Source organism: Bos javanicus, chromosome 13 (genome assembly GCF_032452875.1).
Source record: "Bos javanicus breed banteng chromosome 13, ARS-OSU_banteng_1.0, whole genome shotgun sequence".
NCBI lineage: Eukaryota > Metazoa > Chordata > Mammalia > Artiodactyla > Bovidae > Bos > Bos javanicus.
The window spans coordinates 70,735,939-70,757,301 of NC_083880.1; the positions used below are offsets into that span (position 1 = coordinate 70,735,939).

The window sequence follows — 21,363 nt, forward strand, 5'->3', positions numbered from 1 at the left end:
TTCTACTTCAAGGGTGCATCTTTAGGGAGTAAAGCCAAGCTTCCGGGCTGGCTGTCAGCTCTGTCCGTCCTCCAGACTTGTCAGGGTGGTCGTGGCCAATCCAGGCCAGTCCAGAACCAGTGAGAAGCCGGCAGGCTGGATACTGGGAGCACCCTCCTGCAGCCTGCCTGGAATGTCTTGGTGGTCCCTGGAGATCAGAGCTACTTGTCTGCTTCTGGTCCATTTGACTGTATCCTTGCGACCTGATTTCTCTACCAGTTTGTTTCCTTCAGGTTATAACCTGGGAGGCACTGGAGCCAGTCTTGGATCCACAGTAAAAAGCAGGGACCCTCACCCTCTCAGCTGCTCTCTCCAGCTATGGCATCTGCAGTGTGATCATTTTCTGCCTACTGTCTGATTTCCCCAGCAAGTAACACTCTTAATCCAGGAGTGATGCTGTACACCTCACAAGTAGAGAGGCCTGAACCTCCTCCTTCAGCTACTTCTCCCAGGCCTGGGCCGTATACCTGATCTCCTTCATCACCTCTCCTTGGCATAAGATCTATAATCTCCCCTGCTAACAATCTTTAGACACACTGAATTGAGTTCACTGCCCGGTATTAGTTGGTCCACCCTCAAAACTGATGCCTGTTGAGGGTGGAATTTGAATTCTTCTGCTCCCCTTGTACCAGTAAAACCACATTCTTACCCTCTGAACTCCCTGCCAGCCACACACTGTCAATCTTCTAGGGCCAGTGCATCTCATCCAGAACCATTCAGGCTTGGTCTCTCCTCCCAGAGACGTGGACAGTCTATGCCCCAGACCACTGTGTTTGTGATGTGCATGATGAGGACTGCCAGATTTAATGTGTCTCACCCAGATGTTTTCAGACACTGCAAGGCACCAAGGCAGACCCCACGAGGTCTATGCCACACTCATTTCCTGGGAGGTTTAGCATGTATTTCCTCATTTTCTGCAACCTGTCTTTTCAGAATGCATCTTTCAGTTTGTCTCGATGTCACAATAAGCCATCAAACACTGATTCTGTAAAAGTGAACTTTCCTCCTATGCATTGCCGTGAGCAAAGCTGTTCCTTGTAAGGAAATGATTGCCAACAGAAAGATCTAGAACTTACAGGTTTATGCACCAGGAAGATGTAAATGTAAGCACATGACGTAAGAAGGTGAGATGTAAGCACATGTTTCCTGGCAAGCATGAGGAAAATACAGCTTATTTTTCTCCTCTGATGTGAGGTCATAGGTAACTCATCTGCACTGGCACTGCTTCAACACAGAGCTGGCAAATGTGGGCACTGTGTCCCTTCTCCATCACACCCTTGTAATTGGGAGTTAAGGTTTACTGAGACTTCACCCTGTGCCAGGGACTCTGGCAGGCACTGGAAATGCTCGGAAGACAGGTTTCACCCTTGACAGTCTAGTACAGCGGTCCCCAAGCTCTTTGGCACGAGAGACTAGTTTTGTGGAAGACAAATTTTCCACGGATCCAGGGTAGAAGATGGATTTGGGCTGATTCAATTGCATTACATTTATTATGGCCCAGCTGATCTGACAGGAGGTGGAGCTCAGGTGGTAATGAGAGTGATGGGGAGCGGCTGTAAATAGAGAGGAAGCTTCATTCACTCGATGGCTGCTCACCCCTGCTGTACAGCCCAGGTCCTAACAGGCCATGAACTGGTACCAATCTGTGGCCCAGGGGTTTGGAACCCCTGTAAGGTGGACAGACAAGGAGACCCAGTGGAAGCACGAGAAGAGAAGTGGGAAAAGCCAAGCACATCTATGTAAGAGCAAGGAGGCTGGGATGGAGCAGAAGTGGAGGGTGGCGAGGTGATGGGGGCAAAGTTGTAAGAGATGGTGTGAGGTAGGCCTAGAGAGGTGTGAATGTCTACGAACCTTCAAGCCAGTAGGAAGGATTTTAAGAAGATGCCTTCTTTTTAAAGACACATTATGTCTTGTAGCTCAGTGATAAAGAATCAGGCTGTCAATGCAGGAGACATAAGAGATGTGAGTTCAATCCCTGGGTTGGGAAGATCCCCTGGAGGAGGGCATGGCAACCCACTCCAGGATTCTGGCCTGGAGAATCCCCATGGACAGAGGAGTTTGGCGGGCTATAGTCCATAGGGTCGCAAAGAGTCGGACATGATGGAAGTGCCTTAGCACACATGCCTTGTTGGTATCCCAGCTGCCATGGATATGTGGCATCCTTCTGGTGAATATCACCCATGGGGCTGGAGAAGAAAGGAACACTTGGGTTTGCTTCTCCAGATGCTGTACTTCATGGTTTTCCAGGACAGGATGAATCAGAGTCAGTGCCTGGAGCCCTGGGAGTGTCTCCTACCTAAGCCACCATCATATACGGGGACAGATATCTTCAGAGACCCATGGGCCTGAGCGGCCTGGGAGACCAGCTGCCTGGCAGAGATAGGCTTCTTAGGATCAAGCACCTGATGAGTTTTGTGAGATGCCAAGTATTTCCAAAACCAAACAGCTACCAATATGGATGTTTTCCTCTAAACACATTGCTAGACAGACTGTAAACTCAGTGTCAGCAAAACCAACGCTGGAATGGAAAATAAACATGTCTGAAATTTAGCAACTTGTATTGCTGTAACATTTGTAATAATGTCAGTGCTGGTGCTAATGATGCTGTGAAGACTCTGAACCAAGGGACTTTCAAGGTTTATTAATTCAACTAGTTGGACTCCCTTTTCCAATGTATCTTACTTCACCTATTCCCTTATTAACCTCTGATAATGCAGAAGTGATGCCTTTTATCACACCCCATTTCACCAGACGCACTATACTTAATTTTCCATCATTAGGTTTAATGAAAACCCAATTTCACAACTCACTTCTCTCAGGAACCTACAAGTAACGCTACGTTTTTATCAGCCCCAATTAAAAAGCATTATGATGTTCCTATTCGAGAGGGAGCCTTAAAACTAATGTGTGATTCTGTTGCTAATTCAACAAGGGCGCTGGAATCCACATGCTGCTCATAAAATGTAACTCGAACCAGCTGGCCCAGGGAGAGAACAGTTTTCATTTTTCTCCTCATCAGACCCTTTCATGGCATTTCAACTTCTCATTTATGGATCTTGCATGTTTATTTATCACATAATAATATTTTGGATTCTTCTGTACTTTTTCTATAGCTGTTGTCTAGGGCTTGAATTCCCTCCCCACCCCCGACCACCTCAACGAGTCTCGCTGCTGCCTATGAGGCACTTGCATGGCGAGCAGAGGGCTTATGGTGACGTGTATGAGCTGCCGGGTTACCATGCTCCCTCTGATTTCCTCTTTCCTGTCTCTTCTTCCTTGGGAACCTTCTCTTTCTTTTTTATTCTCCTGCTTCCAGTCATTACAGATCTTCCACTAATGTCAGCTACATATTTCTAATCACTTGCTAGGAATAGCCACTCCAACCAGCTAACAAATATGAACTGAGTACCCACATTGTCAAAGCGCAGTGTGAGATACAAGTACAGACAGGAGGGTGGAGGAAAGCATGTTCAGAGGAAGAGGAGTTGCCACTTGTAGGAGAGAAGGTGCGTAAACACTTCTGACAAAAGTGAGAGGCGATGGGCTCTGGGAGGTGGAAGGTAACATGCTCCAGAGTCAGGCTCCGTGGAAACATTCCTCAGGCTTTAAGCAGCACATCCGTTTCTGTGGATTTTGCTGTCACTGTGTACAGCCTGTATCAGCTCTGTCCATTTCCATGGTGACGGAGATAGTCTGTATCTCTGCTGTGCAATATGGTAGCCACTTATCAAATGTGACTACTGTGCATGGGAAATGCGGCTAATGTGATGGGCAAACTGTATTTCACATTTTGCTTAATTTTAATTCACTTAAATTTAAAATCCCACATGTGGCTTATAGCTCCTGGACTGGGAACCGCAGATCTAGAGAAAGATACAGGGAGAGGGAGAACATTCTGGAGTTACATAGAAGGGTAAAGAGGGCCAGTGGAAATACAGCATGGGCCACGTATGTAAATTGCTTTCCTTATAGCAACATTAAATAAGGTAAAAAAAAACAAACAACAAGTGAAATGAATTTCAGTAAGAAATTTTGTTGAATCCAATGCATCAAAATGACATTTCAATGCAAAACTGGTATAAAATTATTAATGATATATTTGACATTCTTTACTCATACTAAGGCTTTGAAATCCAAAGTGATCTTATAAAGCATTTCAACTCAGCTGTATTTCTAGTGCTCAACAACACATATGGTCAGTGGCCACAGTACTGGGCAGGGTGGGTATACACAGACATCCAGAGTCAAATCAAGTTCCAAAGAGAGATGACTTAGAGCTAGAGTGAACTCCAAAAGGCACCTACCCATACGGCTCTAGCAGAGCACTGTCCAGCGGAATGGCATATAAGGATGGACGTGCTCTACATCTGCACATTCAATATGGCAGCCACTTCCTGCATTGGTAGATGGATTCTTCACCACTCATCGTGCCACCTAGGAAGCCCCTATGACTAGCACGCACTTCAAATATGGCTAATGTGACTGAAGATCTGAATTTTTAACTTAATTTCAATTAATTTAAATGTAAATAGCCACCTGTGGCCAGGGGCAACTTCATTGAATAGTGCATATCTACATAGTTATGCTTTCAAAATTTTTCTTTAAATCAACTTTGAATCAGTTTTACTTTATCTCATTATGAATGATAGTGAAATATAAAATCATAGGCATAATATGCTACTTTTGACTTAAACTAGGATAGGGGCTTCCTTTGTGGCTCAGCTGGTAAAGAATCTGCATGCAATGCAGGAGACCCAGGTTCGATCCCTGGGTTGGGGAGATCCCCTGAAGAAGGGAATGGCAACCTACTCTAGTATTCTTGCCTGGAGAATTCCAGGGACTCTATAGTCCATGGGGTTGCAAAGAGTTGGACATGACTTAGAGACTTTCAATTCACTTCACTTCAAGTGACTAAACAGGATAGGTGTGCACAGATTTGTGACCTTTGAGAAAGTGTTATGTTCACACCATACCCCCATCTCATATCTCCCTCGGGAATGTGTTCTTACCCAATGTAATGGCAGACAGAATTACCTTGTCTCCCAGTCTTAAATCTGACCAACTGTCCAGGGTTGAACTTGTAAAACTAATAGTAAATGCAGTGCTACCTCACTGTGCCACATTCTAAAGAGCTGAAATGGTCATAATATAGTTGGCAATTGACACTTCTATACTTTGTTATTGAGGTAACATTGGCTCAAAGGACAGAAACGTTTCATCTTTTCCCATTTTCTTTCCTGGGCTCAGAGAATCTAGTAAGCCAATACAGGGATCATGCATCTCCAAGTCCTTCCTCTTCCTCAGTCCCTTTTATTGGCAAAGACAAAAGAAGGTGGGACTTCCCTGATGGTTCAGTGGTTAAGAATCTGCCTTGAAAGGCAGGGATGCAGGATTGATCCCTGGTTGGGGAGCTAACATCCCGCATGGCTTAAGACCTGGCACAGCCAAAAAAAAATACAGACAAAAGAGGGTAGATAAACACCTCTGTACCCCAGAATGCAAGTTCAGTATTAAGAAAAAAAAAAAAAAGCTGTCATGGGAAGAGTCATGGGAACGTGCTTCTGGATTCCTTTGCTTAAAGAAATCAATCTTTCTCTTTGTGGGGAGAGGATGAATTTCTTCTTCCATAGCTCTCATGAGATGGAAGGATGGTGGAAGACACATCACACAGAAGACGGAACTGTGGACATGCATTACTTATTCTGCTTCAGCCACAAGAAGAGGATTCCGATCGGCTGAACAGCAAAAGCGACAGTAAGAACCTGCCTTCTCTGCTTATTCGCAAACACGGGTCCTGGAGAGACCGCTTCTCCTTCAGAGTTAAGAAAACAGAAACAAAACAGCACGGAGTCTTAGAAAAACCCACGATGTGAAAAAGAAGAAAAATAACACTCTGGATGCTGAGAAAAATAACGTTTTCAAGAGAAAAGAGTACTCTGTGGTGACTACTGACTCAACAGTCATCCCCCAAACTCTTCCTTTCTGGCAGAACTCCCAAATAAGCTCGGGTGCCCACACATTTTCCATGTGACTCAGAGGAGGATGGCCCTATTCCAAGACCTAGGGGCAAATCCTGATTTCCTCAAGCCATTTGGGTGTTTCTATCATCTCTGCTGACTCTCGAACATTTTCAGTGAGCTAGGAGGGATGTTTTATTAGGGGAGTTCTACTTTCTTCTAGGGAAGATTTCCTTGCTTCTAAGAAGGACACTCCAGCAACTTCCGTCTCCTACTGGATACTACCATGTGTGGGCTTGATGCTTGGAACTGCTAAAGCAATCTTACCTCCTAGAGGGGATCCAGGCTGAGGACAGTGCCAATATGAGATGGCAAAGTGGAGAACTTGAAAGGAATTGGAGCCTTAATGACATTCTTGTTCATATCATTCCACCAAGCCATGGAACCTCCTCTAAGTCCTGACTTCCTCTTTTGTAAGATAGTACATTAACCTACTGTTTAAGCCCATTTGGTTTTTTTCTGTAACTTACACAATAGAAAATAGAAAGACATTTGAGTTGGTATGGAATTCAAGAAAACATGGAACAATAAAGGTAGTAAAAGATTAACTATGAGGACAGATGTTTCAAAATATGGATCGAGCAAGGCAAAGAAAGATGAAACCAAAACGTATTAACAAAACCAGAAAGGACACTGGAATCTGTATTGAGAATAAGCAACAGGCAGACACTGGGAAGAATTAGAGAACTTTGCAGTGAATATACAAGGGAATGAGAACAGCAAGACTCCTATTTTCCTGGTATCTATCATCTGCTCATGTGTGTTCATGTGTGAAGACACCAAAAAGACATTTTCAGAGAGAAGAAAACAGACGCATAAAGACAGATAATTGCTGTTATCAAAGAAGAGAACAGAAGACATGAAATAGATGTGATAATAAAGGATACAATGTAAAAATAGCTCTTTGGCAGAATAAAAACCCCAAATTTTCAAATGTGAAGAGCTCTCCATTGTACTACTTAAAAATAGAACAAATCTCCTGATAATATTATTAAACATTATTGATGCGCAAAAATGCAGATAAACATCTAGGCTGGAAGAAAAGGCTATCTATAAAGAAAAAGAAAAAATGCTAACCATATTTTTTGTTGCCTAAATTTAAATGCCCAAAATCACTGGAATAAAATTGTTGAGGGAAAAATGCTGTGACTCCAAAATCATACACTGATAAAGTTGTTTTTCATTTATGAGGCTACAGAAAGATGTTCCCTGATGCACAAAGACTCAGGAATTATACTGGCTCTGATTCTTTTCTAGAGGTGTGGGGAGGTAAGGGGAAAAAAATCTTTTAGTTAAAAAAATAAAATAAAAAACGCATAAGATTGGAGGCAAACATGTTATAAAAGAACCAATTTGTTATACAACAAAATCAGTTAAACAGAGATATGAGTATGAAAACCAAAATAAATGTGAGTTGAAACAGAATGAACTGTAAAAAAGAATTCTTAAAGAGAAACGATGTAAAAACAGCTAAACTAAAAATACTGGATTAACTTCTGAAATGTTACTAAGGAAAACCAGGAAATGGTGACTGATGAATCACTAGAAAATGTATATATATTAACTTCTTTACCTTTTGCAGTGGACAGCCAATATATACTATTTTAATCTTGTTCTTAAGTGAAGGATCTAATTTTAAGCACGTGTTTGCATATCTGTGTCAATTGTGCGTGTGTGTGTGAACACCCTTAAGTTAAAGGTTTCAGTTAGTAGAATAAAAGGAAGCGTATATACCAGGGAGCTTTGCTCAATGTTACGTGGCAGTCTGGATGGGAGGGGAGTTTGTGGGAGAATGGATACCCGTATACGTATGGCTGAGTTACTTTGCTGTTTACCTGAAACTATTACAATACTGTTAATAAGCTATATGCCAATACAAAATAAAAACCAAACAATAAAAAGAAGGGTGTACAGCTTTCAGATAGAGACAACATACAAAGGAAGCTCTGGACCCAATCACACCAGTGTCTAGTCCCACATCTGTTCTCTGTGTGTGAGACAGCAACTGCCAATCTAGCAGTCAGCATACAAAATCTTGCAATATCACAGAAAATCTTCCTGTCCTGAAAAGCAAATGAGAACCACCCTATAGGACTGTTTTCACAATCCAAGACATGTTAATTCCCACAGAACAAAATAGCCTCCACTAAAGATGAATTCAAAGTGGAAAAATAAAATACAAAGAATGACAAGCCGTGTGAGGAAGCTTATCCCCACGAGAGAAAGTCAGCAGACATGATACACAAAGAGATATGCCTACCAAGAATTGAAAATAATAAAACTGTCTAAGAGACAATAAAATAAATACACTTAGACTGACTAAGGAGAAAATGGAAGGATCATGAACCACAGCTTAAGGCAACACATCATGGGAAAAAGATGGGTGGCTTTGCACAATACAAATCTAACTTCTAGAGATGAAAAATACAGTTAGTGGAAGTAGTAAGTAAATAAATATAAGAACAGATGTTAATGGGACATAATGGAAGTTAAGGACACAACAGAGAAGCTGAAGAAATATAAAAAGTGGCTCTTTCCTTTGAAAACACCGAAAATTAGACAAGCCTCTGCCAAAAATGATTAAGCAAAAATGACACACATAAACCACTTTACAATCATCAGAAATGGGTGGAACACTTTTATCACACACTTGGTCTGGCAAGTGAGTAAATGCCTAGGAAAACCATGCAATACATCTGAAGACTCGGATGAGCCTGGCCAGGGTCTGAGGTTACCTACTGGTCCTTTACCAGAGCACCAGCTTTTTCTTAACAGAAAGCTTTATTTTGGGATAACTGTAGCTTCACATGCGGTTGTAAGAAATAACTTAGTGAGGTCCCTTATACCCTCCACTCAGTCTTCCCCAGTGTTACTGTCCTACATAACTGACACGCAGCATCGTGATCAGGACATTGACATGAATACACTCCACTGACCTTACTCAGATTTCCCAATTCTACATGAACTTGTGCATGTATGTTTATAGTTGCATGTAATTTAGTCACAGGTATTGATTCCCATGGTGGCAGAGCCAAGATGCAGAAGCACTTCCAGCCCAAGGATCCCTCACATGACCAAACACTGGCCTCTGAGTTTCTCTCGTCTCTAGGCTGAGGGCTGACTCCTGGACGCAGGGTGACCGTTGCAGCAAAGTGTCTCTTGGTGATACCCTGTGATCTATGAGAGCCCCACAAGCTGGGGCTCCATCTTTCCTGATGCTCCTCCAGTCCAGGGGTCCACAGGGTTTCCATGCATGGTCATGCACTCTGTGCACTGCTTGATTTTAGGCAGAGCCATTCAAGTACTAGCCTTGTTCTTATGACTGCTGCTGAAGCTAAGCTCCAAAACTTTGACCACTTGATGCCAAGAGCTGACCCACGGGAAAAGACCCTGATGCTGGGAAAGACTGAGGGCAGGAGGAGAAGGGGATGACAGAGGGTGAGACGGTTGGATGGCATCACCGATTCAATGGACATGAGTTTGAGCAAATTCCAGGAGATGGTGGACAGGGAAGCCTGGTGTGCTGCAGCCCATGGGGTTGTAAAGAGTTGGGCAGGACTTAGCGACTGAACAAAAATGACAACAATCAGTCTTTAGCTGTTCAAGTGACCAGTGGCGGGGATCATTATTTTTACTTTGGGTAAATCATAGAATGAAAAGGTTCACCCATGTGGTCTCTGGGGAAAGAATAAGTGAATTATTAGTCTGTGGCTTAGGGACCTAAGAGCTGAGCCAGAGTTAGGAAGGGAGACCTCTGTTTAGAGTCTCTCCTGTGGGTCAGGAGTGAACTGGACCCTCAGGAGGGGTTTTGTACATATGTGCACATGTGCGCGTGTGTGTATGTGTGTATGCACGTGAGCAAGACTCAGCAAACACATGAGTGTCCCCTCACCTCTGCTCCAGTCAGAGGGAAATTTTTTTTTTTTAATCTGTTTTATAAAACTTATTTCTAGGTATGGTTGTGTTTGAAGAAAGGATTTCACTATTAAAAAGAAACTATGAAAGTCATTCTTTTTTTCCCCCCATTTTGTCACAATTGCATGAAAATCAGTGGGGAAACGTCAAAACAGCAAAAGTGCTGATATCAGCCAGGGTTCACAGAGTAGGTTTTATGAACTTAATTCAAACAAAAATGCAGATTACTTGCTGTGCCAGAAGCACAAGACCTGTAGCAACAAGAAGATGCTTTTTGGTCTTAACTGCTCAGTGAGCAAACTAGGATATGAGAGGAACACCGCCGTGGGGCTGTGTGGGGTCTTGCAAATGTCCTGCCGAACCACAAAGGAGAAAGGATGTCACTCTGGACTTTTAATGTGTTTCAGCTCATTGGAAACACAAACTCTTTTTCCATCATACCTAAAGAGAAAGTTGCTCAGTCATGTCCGACTCTGTGACCCCATGGACTATAATAGTCCATGACATTCTCCAGACCGGAATACTGGAGTGGTAATTGGGATCTTCCCAAACCAGGGACTGAACCCAGGTCTCCTGCATTGCGAGTGGATTCTTTACCAGTTGAGCCACCAGGGAAGCCCAAGAATACTGGAGTGGGTAGCCTATCTCTTCTTCAATGGATCTTCCTGACTCAGGAATTTAACCAGGGTTTCCTGCATTGCAAGTGGATTCTTTACCAGCTGAGCTTACCAGGGAAGCCCAAGTCCAGTGTTTAATCACTGCATATTCACCATCCACTTTTACTTTCAGAGGCACTTAAGTTTTGGTATATGTGCCTAAAAAACCTTTGTAAACAGATGATACAGCATGGTACACATTTGGCTGATAAGGAATGGCTTCCTGTGAAGTGTACACTTAGCAGAAGAGAACGAAGTATGTTAAGAAGAAAATGTGCGTTTCCTCAATGTTGAAAGATTATCACCATTGTGAGGTTATTTAATACCATCAGCAGAAAGTTCTGTATATGGTTGGTCATGTCAATATATAATAGATAGAATATTCCGAAGAACATAGAACATGTCCTGCTTAGTAAGTTACTTGAAGCAGAAATAATAAAGAAAAGTAAATTGTATGGTTTTGATACTATTGCAAGCAGGAAAGAGGGATTTTGCAGTGGCTATTGAGAGAGGTTCATACAGGGGGGATGACAGACTGTGTAGGGGAAGGGTGAGTTTATCTAAGGCTGAAGGCTGCAGCATTGATGTGACTCCTGCTTGGGTGGGACACGATGGTGTTTCTCTCTAGCTCGAGAGTTGTGCTCACACTAAACAGCTGAACATTTTGTGTTCTGTATCTTTCCTTGCATTCCAAGACCCTCATCTTCACAGGAAGGTGTTTGATGGAGAAAAAAAAGGTAAATAATGCATCACACTGAAAACATCGGCTTGTCTTATTTCCTCTCTTTCATTCATCAAAATCATCATAAGACAAAGGTATGCAAAATACTTGCTGAGTAATACTTAGCCAAACTAGAAAAACTCAATTTTGTCAGGTTTTACAATCTTCAGCCTGACAGGTGACTCTGTCTTTTGTTGACGTATAACAAAGAGAAAATGAAATGACTAAACTTGTCTGGGAGAGGAAATTTACATGTGCAACAGCTGTTTGAAACAAGTTTGCCATTATCCTGGGTGGAAAGGTGCCCGATTTCTCCATTTCAAACCATGCCCCTGGATCCTTAAGCAGTGTGTGTGGATATAATAAGGTACAGGGACAACTGAACACAAATAGAGGGGCAGCAGCACAGTTGTGGAGTTGCAAGACTGACCATCCTGGTTTTGCCACTAAATTGTCTTGCATAATGACTTTCACCTTTCTGGATCTTAGCTTTAAAATTATGCCGTTAAATTAGACCACTGCTTCCCAGATTTTAATATACATGCCAGAGAGTAAAGAATGCATATTCTAATTCAGTGATCCAAGAACTGCACTTGTAACAAGCTCCCCAGTGATGGTGATGCTGTTGGTTCATGGATCTGTGCTTTGAGTAGTGAGAGATTAGATGGTTTCTAAGGGAACTTCCAGTTAAGAAATATAATTGGTTCATTAATGGTCCTAGAGTTACTCAAAAAAGCAAGCACTGTCCTTTCTGCTTTTAGTGAACGAATGAAGTAGTACAGCTTAGTGTTGTTCAAAACCAACTAGACAAAAACATTCAAGCAACCAAAACTGATGGCCTTTACTCTGGGAAGGACAGATACCTAACATTCTCATAAGAATAAAGCTGAGTGTGTACATCAAAGGTTAGCATGGCAGATGCTCAGTTGAATTATACAATCTGCTCACTGGAATGGGAATCTATTTTGTGTTATGTAGGGGATCTCAAATCTTGATGTTACCTAAGAGTCACTCAGGAAACATGTTAAATACAGACTTCTTCTTTAGACCCAAGGATTTAGTAGCTTTAGTTTGGGACCAGTCATGTTTGGGAACTGCATATGCAATCATTTAATGCAGGTTGGGCAGTGACTGATGTTACAAAGGGAAATTTTGACTCAATTCCTGATTAAAACATAGTAAAGAAGATCAGTCCTACGAGCTTGCTGCTCACAAGCTTCTCCAGAATTCTAGTGGCTTCTTCTCATGGGAATAACAGTGTGCAGGTCACAAGGGAATCACTGTTATAGAGAAACTGCCTTGGAGTAGCAGCGCTCATTAGATGTCAAAGCTTTAAGGACTCCTGACAGGTGCAGTGAGAGGTCTTAACCACAGTTCCTATAGAAATACATCAGAAGAACCAAGGCTAAATCCTGGCTCTACTACTTATGAACCAAAAAGTTTTTGGTAAATTCTTATAACATCTCACATGTTAAGTCATGTAATAATTATCTATTATGCGTGTGTACCCAGTCATTTATCTGTGTTCGACTCTTTGAGACCCTGTGGACTGTAGCCCGCCAGGCTCCTTTGTCCATGAGATTTTTCAGGCAAGAATACTGGAACGGGTTGCTATTTCCTTCTCCAGGGGATCTTCCCAACCCAGGGAGTGAACCTGCATCTCCTGCATTAGCAGGTAGATTCTTTACCACTGAGCCACCTGGGAAGCTATTAATTATCACTACATTACAAACCACTCCCAAACTCAGCAACTTAAAACAACGAACACCTACTCATAGTTTCTGTCGGTCAGAAATCTGAGTGCAGATTTCATGGGTACCTCTGGCTCTAGGTCTTTGATGAAGCTGTATTCCAGCTGCCTGGTGTGACTATGGTTGCATCTGAAGACTCATCTGAGGGGAAGAATCTGATTTCAAGTTCACCCATGTGGTTGCAAGCAGATTCACTTTCTCATGGGTTACTGGAGTAAGGTCCTCAGTTCCATGCCCAGTGGGTCTCTCCGTAGGGCAACTCACAACCTGGCAGCTGATTTCCCACAGAGCAAGTGAGAGAGAGAAAGCGAGCAGACTAGGCTAGAAGGAAGCCCCAGTCTTTTTATAACCTAATCTTGAAAGTGACATGTCCATACTTTGTTACATTCTATTCATTAGAAGTCAGTCAGTAAAACAGTCTGTGTTCAATGGAAGGGATAATACCAGGATATATGAAAGCAGGCAGGAATCATTGCAGTCATTTGAGAGACTGCCACATACAAACCCCAACGTCACTCTACAGTGGTTTTGTGAAAGCCCAAGGAATCATGTCAGTACAAGAGCATTTACATGTGTTACAGCAATATAGACATGTAAGTATACATATTATAACAATTTATTTCAAGGGGTCCAATCAAAATTCTCCAGCTACTTTTATTTAGCTTTCATTAGCAGTCAGTTAATGAAAGTCCTTTAATTCATAAGTGGTTCTAAACTATTCTCTCTACACATTTCTCCAACACCTGGATACTTCAAGGGAAATAAATGATTTAATGTTCCTTATAACATAAATTGCCACTGACAACAATATTTAATCATTAAAGAGTTAACAGTGCACTCTGAATTGCATTACCCAGATAAAACATTCACTCCCTAAGTAAATGAATTAGCCACATAATTGACAGTCGATTCCAGTAATAAAATACTAATTAAGTGATTCTGCTAAGTAAAAAGTTCAATGCAATGAATTTGCTAAACAATGGTCTAACAAATTTTCACGCTAAATAAATGACTTGAAATGGTGACTAAATGCTCACCATGTGTGGGGTCAGTTGAAAAAGCAATGGTGCTTTTAGAAAACAATGACAGAAGTGACTGTGAAGCTAACCCCCTTAACGACATTACACTGGGCTCCTTGCCAAGCAGGGACCAAGCGAATATGTCTGACTGAGGTGGACGTATGAGACTGGGGGGTGGGGAGGGGAGGAAAATCACCATGGTCATAGCATGAGTGACTAGGTTAAAAGAGAATCTGCAAAGTCCAGTATAGCCAGACTGGAGTCATAGCAGAAGTGAGAATGGGAAAGTGGAGGAAGGCTTCAATGCCAGACCTCATGGGCTAATGAAGGTCAGACTCAGCACCAGAGAGACTTGGAAAGCAGTGGCTTCATAGGTACAAGGATCCTTGTAGTCCTCTGGAAGCAGGTTGGATTAACTCATTTACCATGATGTCTTCTGAAAGATCTGGATTGAGGTAAGTCTATGGTTTTTGTGGGCCCCATTAGCTTGGACTTCCAACTTCTCTCCAACAAAGAACAGTATAGATTGCTCATCATTAAAACCTTGTTCTCTGGACCCTTTGTTGACAAAGGTCCGTATAGTCAAAGCTATGGTTTTTCCAGTAGTCATATATGGATGTGAGAGTTGCACCATAAAGAAGGTGAAGAACTGATGCTTTCCAATTGTGGTGCTGGAGAAGAGTCTTGGGAGTCCCTTGAACTGCAGGAGATCACATCAGTCAATCCTAAAGGAAATAAACCTTGACTACTCAGGACTGATGCTGAAGCTCCAGTACTTTGGCTACGTGATGTGAAGAGCTGTTTCACTGGAAAAGACCTCGATGCTGGGAAAAATTGAGGGCAGGAGGAGACGGGGTAGACAGAAGATAAGAGGGTTGAATAGCATCACTGATCCAATGGACATGAGTTTGAGCAAACTCCGGGAGATAGTGGAGCCTGGCGTGCTGCAGTCCAAGGGGTTGCAAAGAGTCAGACACGACTTAGTGAGTGAACAACAGCAACAACAACTCTGAACCTTTGCAGCTAGAATAGGGTCTTCCTTTTCCTTAAAAACAACAGGCACACTCTTGCCTTGGGAACCTCCCACAGGAACACTTCTGACATTCTGTCTTCTTCAAGTCTTTGATCAAATATGATCTTCTGTAAAGCTGCAATGCTCTCCGCTTTTAACTCCAAACACCACTTATCTTATTCCATCTTTTTTTCATAGCACTTGTCAGTTTCTACAATGCCATAAAATTCACTTATCTTTTTACTGTCCATTCTATACTTCTTGTCTCTCTTTTTCTACTCCCTACCACCAATATCTTGCTAGCTTTATGAGGACAAGGAACTCTTCCCCACTTCATTCACTGATGGGGTATGAGAGCCTGAAATGTATCTAGCACATACAAACAGTGTATGTGGCGCTCAGCAAACAGTGTTGAATGAACACATGCAGGAGGGTTCTCACTATGTTCTAGCCACTGAAGAGAGCAATGCTAAAGACGTCATCAGAACATGCCATCTCCCCAGTGGCCTCAGAAGTGTCTGCGTTATCTCACAGTATTTGGGAGGGAGTACCGTATAGTAGTTGAATCATATGTAAAAGAAATATTAGGTTTGAATCCCTGATTCTTACTACATATGTGACCTTGAACAAGTTACACTTTAATATCTCTAAACCCCAGTCTCTATAGTTGTCAAAGAAGCCTGCTGCCAATAATAACTGTCAGTTCAGATATTGTCAGAATCAAAAGATATAACATATCACAACATCCTGCATAGCCCCGGGTACACAGTTAGGACCAAATAAATGTTAGTTTCTTCTGCTTTCTTCTTTAAAGACAATGAGGCACATTCCTTAAATATAAGAGTAAATTGACTTTTTAGATTTTCCCAGATATTGGGAATATCCATAAGTGAATAAGCAGTGACTGGGAAAAGAGGTGAAGGAGGAAAAAAAAAGTTAGAAGCACAGAGGCCTCTGGAGGAGACAGGACAGGTCACAGGGGTAGGGGTAGCAGGAGCCACAGAGCAGTTCTGAAGAATGTTCCTTCTGTCTCCCAGGCCTCCACTGGATGACGGAATCCAAGGATGCCATTACTGGGGATGAGGTCTTTAGAATTGATGATGAAGACACGAGGTATCTGTATGTCCCCTCCCTCTATGGTGGATTCATGTTGATGTAAGGCAGAAACCAACATAAAATGACAAAGCAATCATCTCCAATTAAAAATAAGTAAATTAAAACACACACACACACACACACACACAAATCATGAGGACAAAGATACTAGGATCAGGACTTCCTAAGAAATAGAGTTGCAAAGAGCACCCCATCCACCTCTCCCAGACTAGTGCAATGATCTCCTCCCATCTCCCCACCTCTACCATGGAATCAAACCTTAAGAGCAACCTTAGTCATCTCCATGCCTGCAGGACCTCGTTTTTCATGCAATGGACAAGAATAGCCAGTTGAATACAGCATAGTTAAAAGCGAATTGTTGTGATCCATCTTGATCACAAAATTAACATAATGATTATTCAACAAATACTCATCAAGCATCTGCCATATATCAGGCTCCTAATGCTAGTCTCCAGGGTTGCAGTGCTAGCCAATACAGAAGTAGTCTCTGTAGTCTGGAGCTTACAAATTAGCAAAGAATCAAACAACAAAACCTCTTAAATAAATATTTGAATGCATCACACTTGTAATAAGGGGGACTAGAAAAAATGGTCATTGTTTAGAGATTGGGGAGCCCTCTAAAAGATGGCAGCTGCTAAGTCACTTCAGTCGTGTCCAACTCTGTGCGACGCCATAGACGGCAGCCCACCAGGCTCCCCCGTCCCTGGGATTCTCCAGGCAAGAACACTGGAGTGGGTTGCCATTTCCTTCCCCAATGCATGAAAGTGAAAAGTGAAAGTGAAGTCGCTCAGTCGTGTCCGACTCTTAGCGACCCCATGGACTGCAGCCTACCAGGCTCCTCCATCCATAGGATTTTCCAGGCAAGGGTACTGAGTCGGGTGCCATCGCCTTCTCCAAAAAGATGGCAGAGAATCATCTAAATTATTAATAAGAGTAAACAATGAATGATAGAAAGAATGTTGTAGGAGGGGGAATGGAATTGTGGAAGCCATGCTGTTGAGAAAATACTTAGTGTTTCCCAAGAATAGAAGGAAAGCCAATAAGACTGAACTATATTGAGGAGTCAAGAGAAGTGAGAGATAAGACCAAAGATGTAGACAGGAATCAGATCATTCTGATTCTTACAGGCCATCAGTTCAGCTGCTCAGTTGTGTCTGACTCTTTGCAACCCCGTAGATAGCAACACGCCAGACTTCCCTGACCATCACCAGCTCCCAGGAGCTTGATCAAACTCATGTCCATTGAGTTGGTGATGCCATCCAACTATCTCATCCTCTATCATCCCCTTCTCCTCCTGCCCTCAATCTTTCCCAGCATCAGGGTCTTTTCCAATGAGTCAGTTCTTTGCATCAGAGTGGCCAAAGTATTGAAGTTTCAGCTTTAGCATCAGCGATGAGATGCATTTTAACTACATTTTGAGAGCAAGAGGGAGCCAATGATAGATTTTTAGATGGACAGTGGCATGGTGAGACTTTTATTTTTACATTGCAGAACAGGCTTGGCAAGTAGCTATTTTATAAGTAAAGCATATTAACAATATTGAATTACTAGGTAAACCTCTGCTGAAGGGTCAATTTGCAAGGAGAGTGCGGGGACAGTGAAAGAACAGTTATTAATAAGAGTGCCCAGGGACCAGCTTTACAAGTACATGCATTTGCTAGAGCACAGCTGGCTGAACACTCACTGGAGGACCACACGCGTCTTCACTGTAGCAGAAGCAGAAGTGACTCTGCTAGTGTGGAAGGACTCGCTTACTTTCTGATCCTCTGTCACATCTATAGATCAGAGGGAATTTCAGTCAACTCAGATCAAAGACCCTGAAGATGAAAGGGGTGTTCACCTTGGAAAAACTGAACTGGCCCAATGAGACATTAACTGAATAAGGATACTAATTTCAAAAATCAAACATGTCCAAGTATTTTCAGGCACCAAATCATCAAAATATTGACTGAAAAAGAAAATATAGAGCAAGGATGGAAATTTAATCAATACTGCTAGGCTTAAAAACAGTCCCAAGAATGGAATGTTCTAGGACAGCCTCTATCACCTGCTTTGTTACAAAGAGCTGGCCACACCAATCTGTTTGTAGTGACTATTAATTCTGTAAACAGTGTGTATGTGTGGGTGTGGATGTGTGTGTAAAACAAAATGTCCATGTGCACCAGAGTTTTGTGCTAAGTCACTTTCCTTGAATCTGATATATACAGACACAATATTTACTTTTTGTTAGTCTTATTAACTCCCAGCCCAGTCCAATACATTCTCCTCACTATTACTAGGATGCTCTTTTTGAAACTGGACTCAATTCTGCTTCTCCACATCTCAAAATCTGTGGAAGCTCCTTGCAGAAAACATTACAATTTCCAAACTCTCTAGTTTTTCACAATCTTTAAGACACAGTCCTTGATTATCTTTCTAGGTTCATTTCCCACCATGTAACCCCAGGGAGTTAATAATCCAAATACTCCAGGGACGGCAAACCACGCATGATTACAAGTCCTAGGGAAAGGACTTCCTGAGAAAGGGATCAGGGTCAGCCTGATCTCAAGGAGAAACAGCACTTTGGACAAAGACACCAACATCCGTCTCTTGTCATTCACATTCTCAAGTTCTAGGGAAGAGTTAATTTTATTGATGTCTTTTGGACTATGTCTTTTAGGGAATACATTTATACTCACAAGAAATTGTGCATGAGAGCAAAAGCTCTTTAAAGATTCTGAAGATCTTTAGAGACCTTGACAACCAGGTGCTAGTAATGGAAGAGTTATCACTGCAGCCTAAGTGGAAACTGGGGATGTGGAAAGTATTGGTACTCCTAGTCCTCATTTTATCAGCCAAATAGACCTCTCACACCTTTGTGTCCAGGTACATATATTCTCTTTTAGGACAACATGGTAGTTTATCTCCAAGATGACCACCATTCATTCCTTCCCTTCTTATAGGCACGTGCCATTTCCCCTATGGACAGGTGGAACCTGCTTCTGTACTGCTCACCTGTGGCTACTTTTAACATTAATATGGAGCAGAAATAATGCTGGCCAGTTCTCAACCTAGTTTTAAGAGGACTGGCATTCCTCCTGGCTTTCTCGGAACACTTGCTCTGGGGGAAGTCAACCATCTTGCAGTAAGTCTGACTACCATGAATCTTCCATGCTACAAAGAAGACCAAGTTAGATGCATAGAAAGAGGAGCCAGCCATCGCCAGATGTTCTAGTCATTTCAACCAAGGGGTCAGACATACAAATAAAGGAGCCATTTGGGCTCATCCCCAGCAGATGCCACTTGAGGAGGAAGTGAAGACCCAGACATATGGCCCTTGGAGAGTCATCCTCATTATTTCCAGCCATTCAAGTCATTCCATCTGAGTCTGCTCATTTTCAAGATATTCCTATTGGTCCCTCCCCCAACTCCTGGACCACAGAATTGAGAGCAAAAATATAATGGCGGTTGTTTTATGCCATTAAGTGTTGACATGATGTCTCATAACAAAGCACAGACAGCAATAACACGCTTCTTTTCTGCCTTGACAACCTCTGATTGCTTATTCTTTAAGATTCATCTCCTTCCTAAGACTTTCCTGGATCATCTTGAAGCATTCCAAGAAGCCTAATCCCAGGTCCCACTGATATTCTATCAGCTCATTTTGGCTTCTACTCATCTGAAAAACCAACACAGTTCAAATTTCTTCCTTTTTACTTAGCAAGTGAGTTTCAGTAACTAATGAAACATCTCAGCTCCCAAGACAAATCACGTGAAGAAGCCAGATCTCCTGGACTATAGAGATTGGATCCATGTAATGGATGCCCATCGTCTCCCAGAACATTCCCAGATAACTGATGTTCTCATGGCTACCTGTGAGGCCATCCAGCCAGTGAATAAGTACCATCTGTTATACCTCCCTCCTGACTTTTCTTCCACTGACAGAGCCATATAAGAAGCCTTTCCAAGTCTCTGCCTCTATTTGTGTCTGGTCTGAAGACTACTGGCTGTTATCCTTCCCTTCTCCTATGAATAGAGGAATGATTGTATCACATTACCAGACCAGCCGACAGTTGTCTATTGTGGATATTCTGAGTAGCAGCTCCCAATTTTGCAGAAAAGAGACTTGAAAAATTCCCTTCAGTGTTGGCAGACTACAGGTTGGTGGCAAGGGGTGAAGACATGCTAAGATCTGGATATCAACTGTCTGGCAAAGAAACATTCTTTGATTCCCTTCTCTGCTGCACTCAATTCTGAATGCAAAAAGTAGGTCAACAGTGTATAGTGTCAGCTATATCAGGCTTTCTAGATATTCCTTTTTATTCTTAGCATTGCTATGTTTGAGTCCCATCTGTCTATACATCCATCCATTTATCCATCTATTCAACTAAATAAGAATTTCCGTGTATCTATTCTGTGTCACACACCATGCCACGTACTGGGGTGGGGATACAGTAGTAAACAAACAGAAATGGTCCTCCCCTCTTGGATCCTTCCAACTGTCAGAAGAGATGTACCTTAAACATGCTGGGAAGATGAGGTCTGTACTGAGGAAACAGAATTCTGTGAGAGCACCTAACAGAGGAATCCAGTCTGGTTTGGGGAGAAAAGGAAGAAATTCTTGAATCGGGATCTAAAGGAGTCAGTTAGAGGAAGAGTGTAGGAATAGCCAGTTGTCTAAATGGGGAGTCGTGAAACATTGCTCTTAAGGGCCAGAGAGTAAATATTTAGGTTTTGTGGGCTCGATGGTCTCAATAGGAAATACTCAACACTACCGATGGCAGCACAAAAACACCTATGCACATCTTATCTCAGATATAAACAAATAAGCATGGCTCTTTTCCAATAAAGCTTTATTGGCTCAGATGGTAAAGTGTCTGCCTGCAATGCAGAAGACCTGCATTCGATTCCTGGGTTGGGAAGATCCCCTGGAGAAGGAAATGGCAATCCACTCCAGCCCTCTTGCCTGGAAAATCCCATGGAGAGGGGAGCCTGATAGGCTACAGTCCATGGGGTCACAAAGAGTCAGACACGACTGAGCGACTTCACTTATAAAAACAAAGAGTAGACTGGATTTGGCCTGTGAGCTGCAGTTTGTCCACCCTGGGGTAGACACAGCAAAGGCCCTGAAGTGGAAC

The 21,363-nt window shown here is 42.4% G+C and overlaps 1 protein-coding gene across 5 annotated transcripts in view; it reads right to left on the bottom strand.

Moving 5' to 3' along the window:
- Positions 1-21,363, bottom strand: part of PTPRT (protein tyrosine phosphatase receptor type T) — a 594,083-nt gene that overhangs the window by 95,819 nt on the left and 476,901 nt on the right. The gene's annotated exons all lie outside the window — the stretch shown is intronic.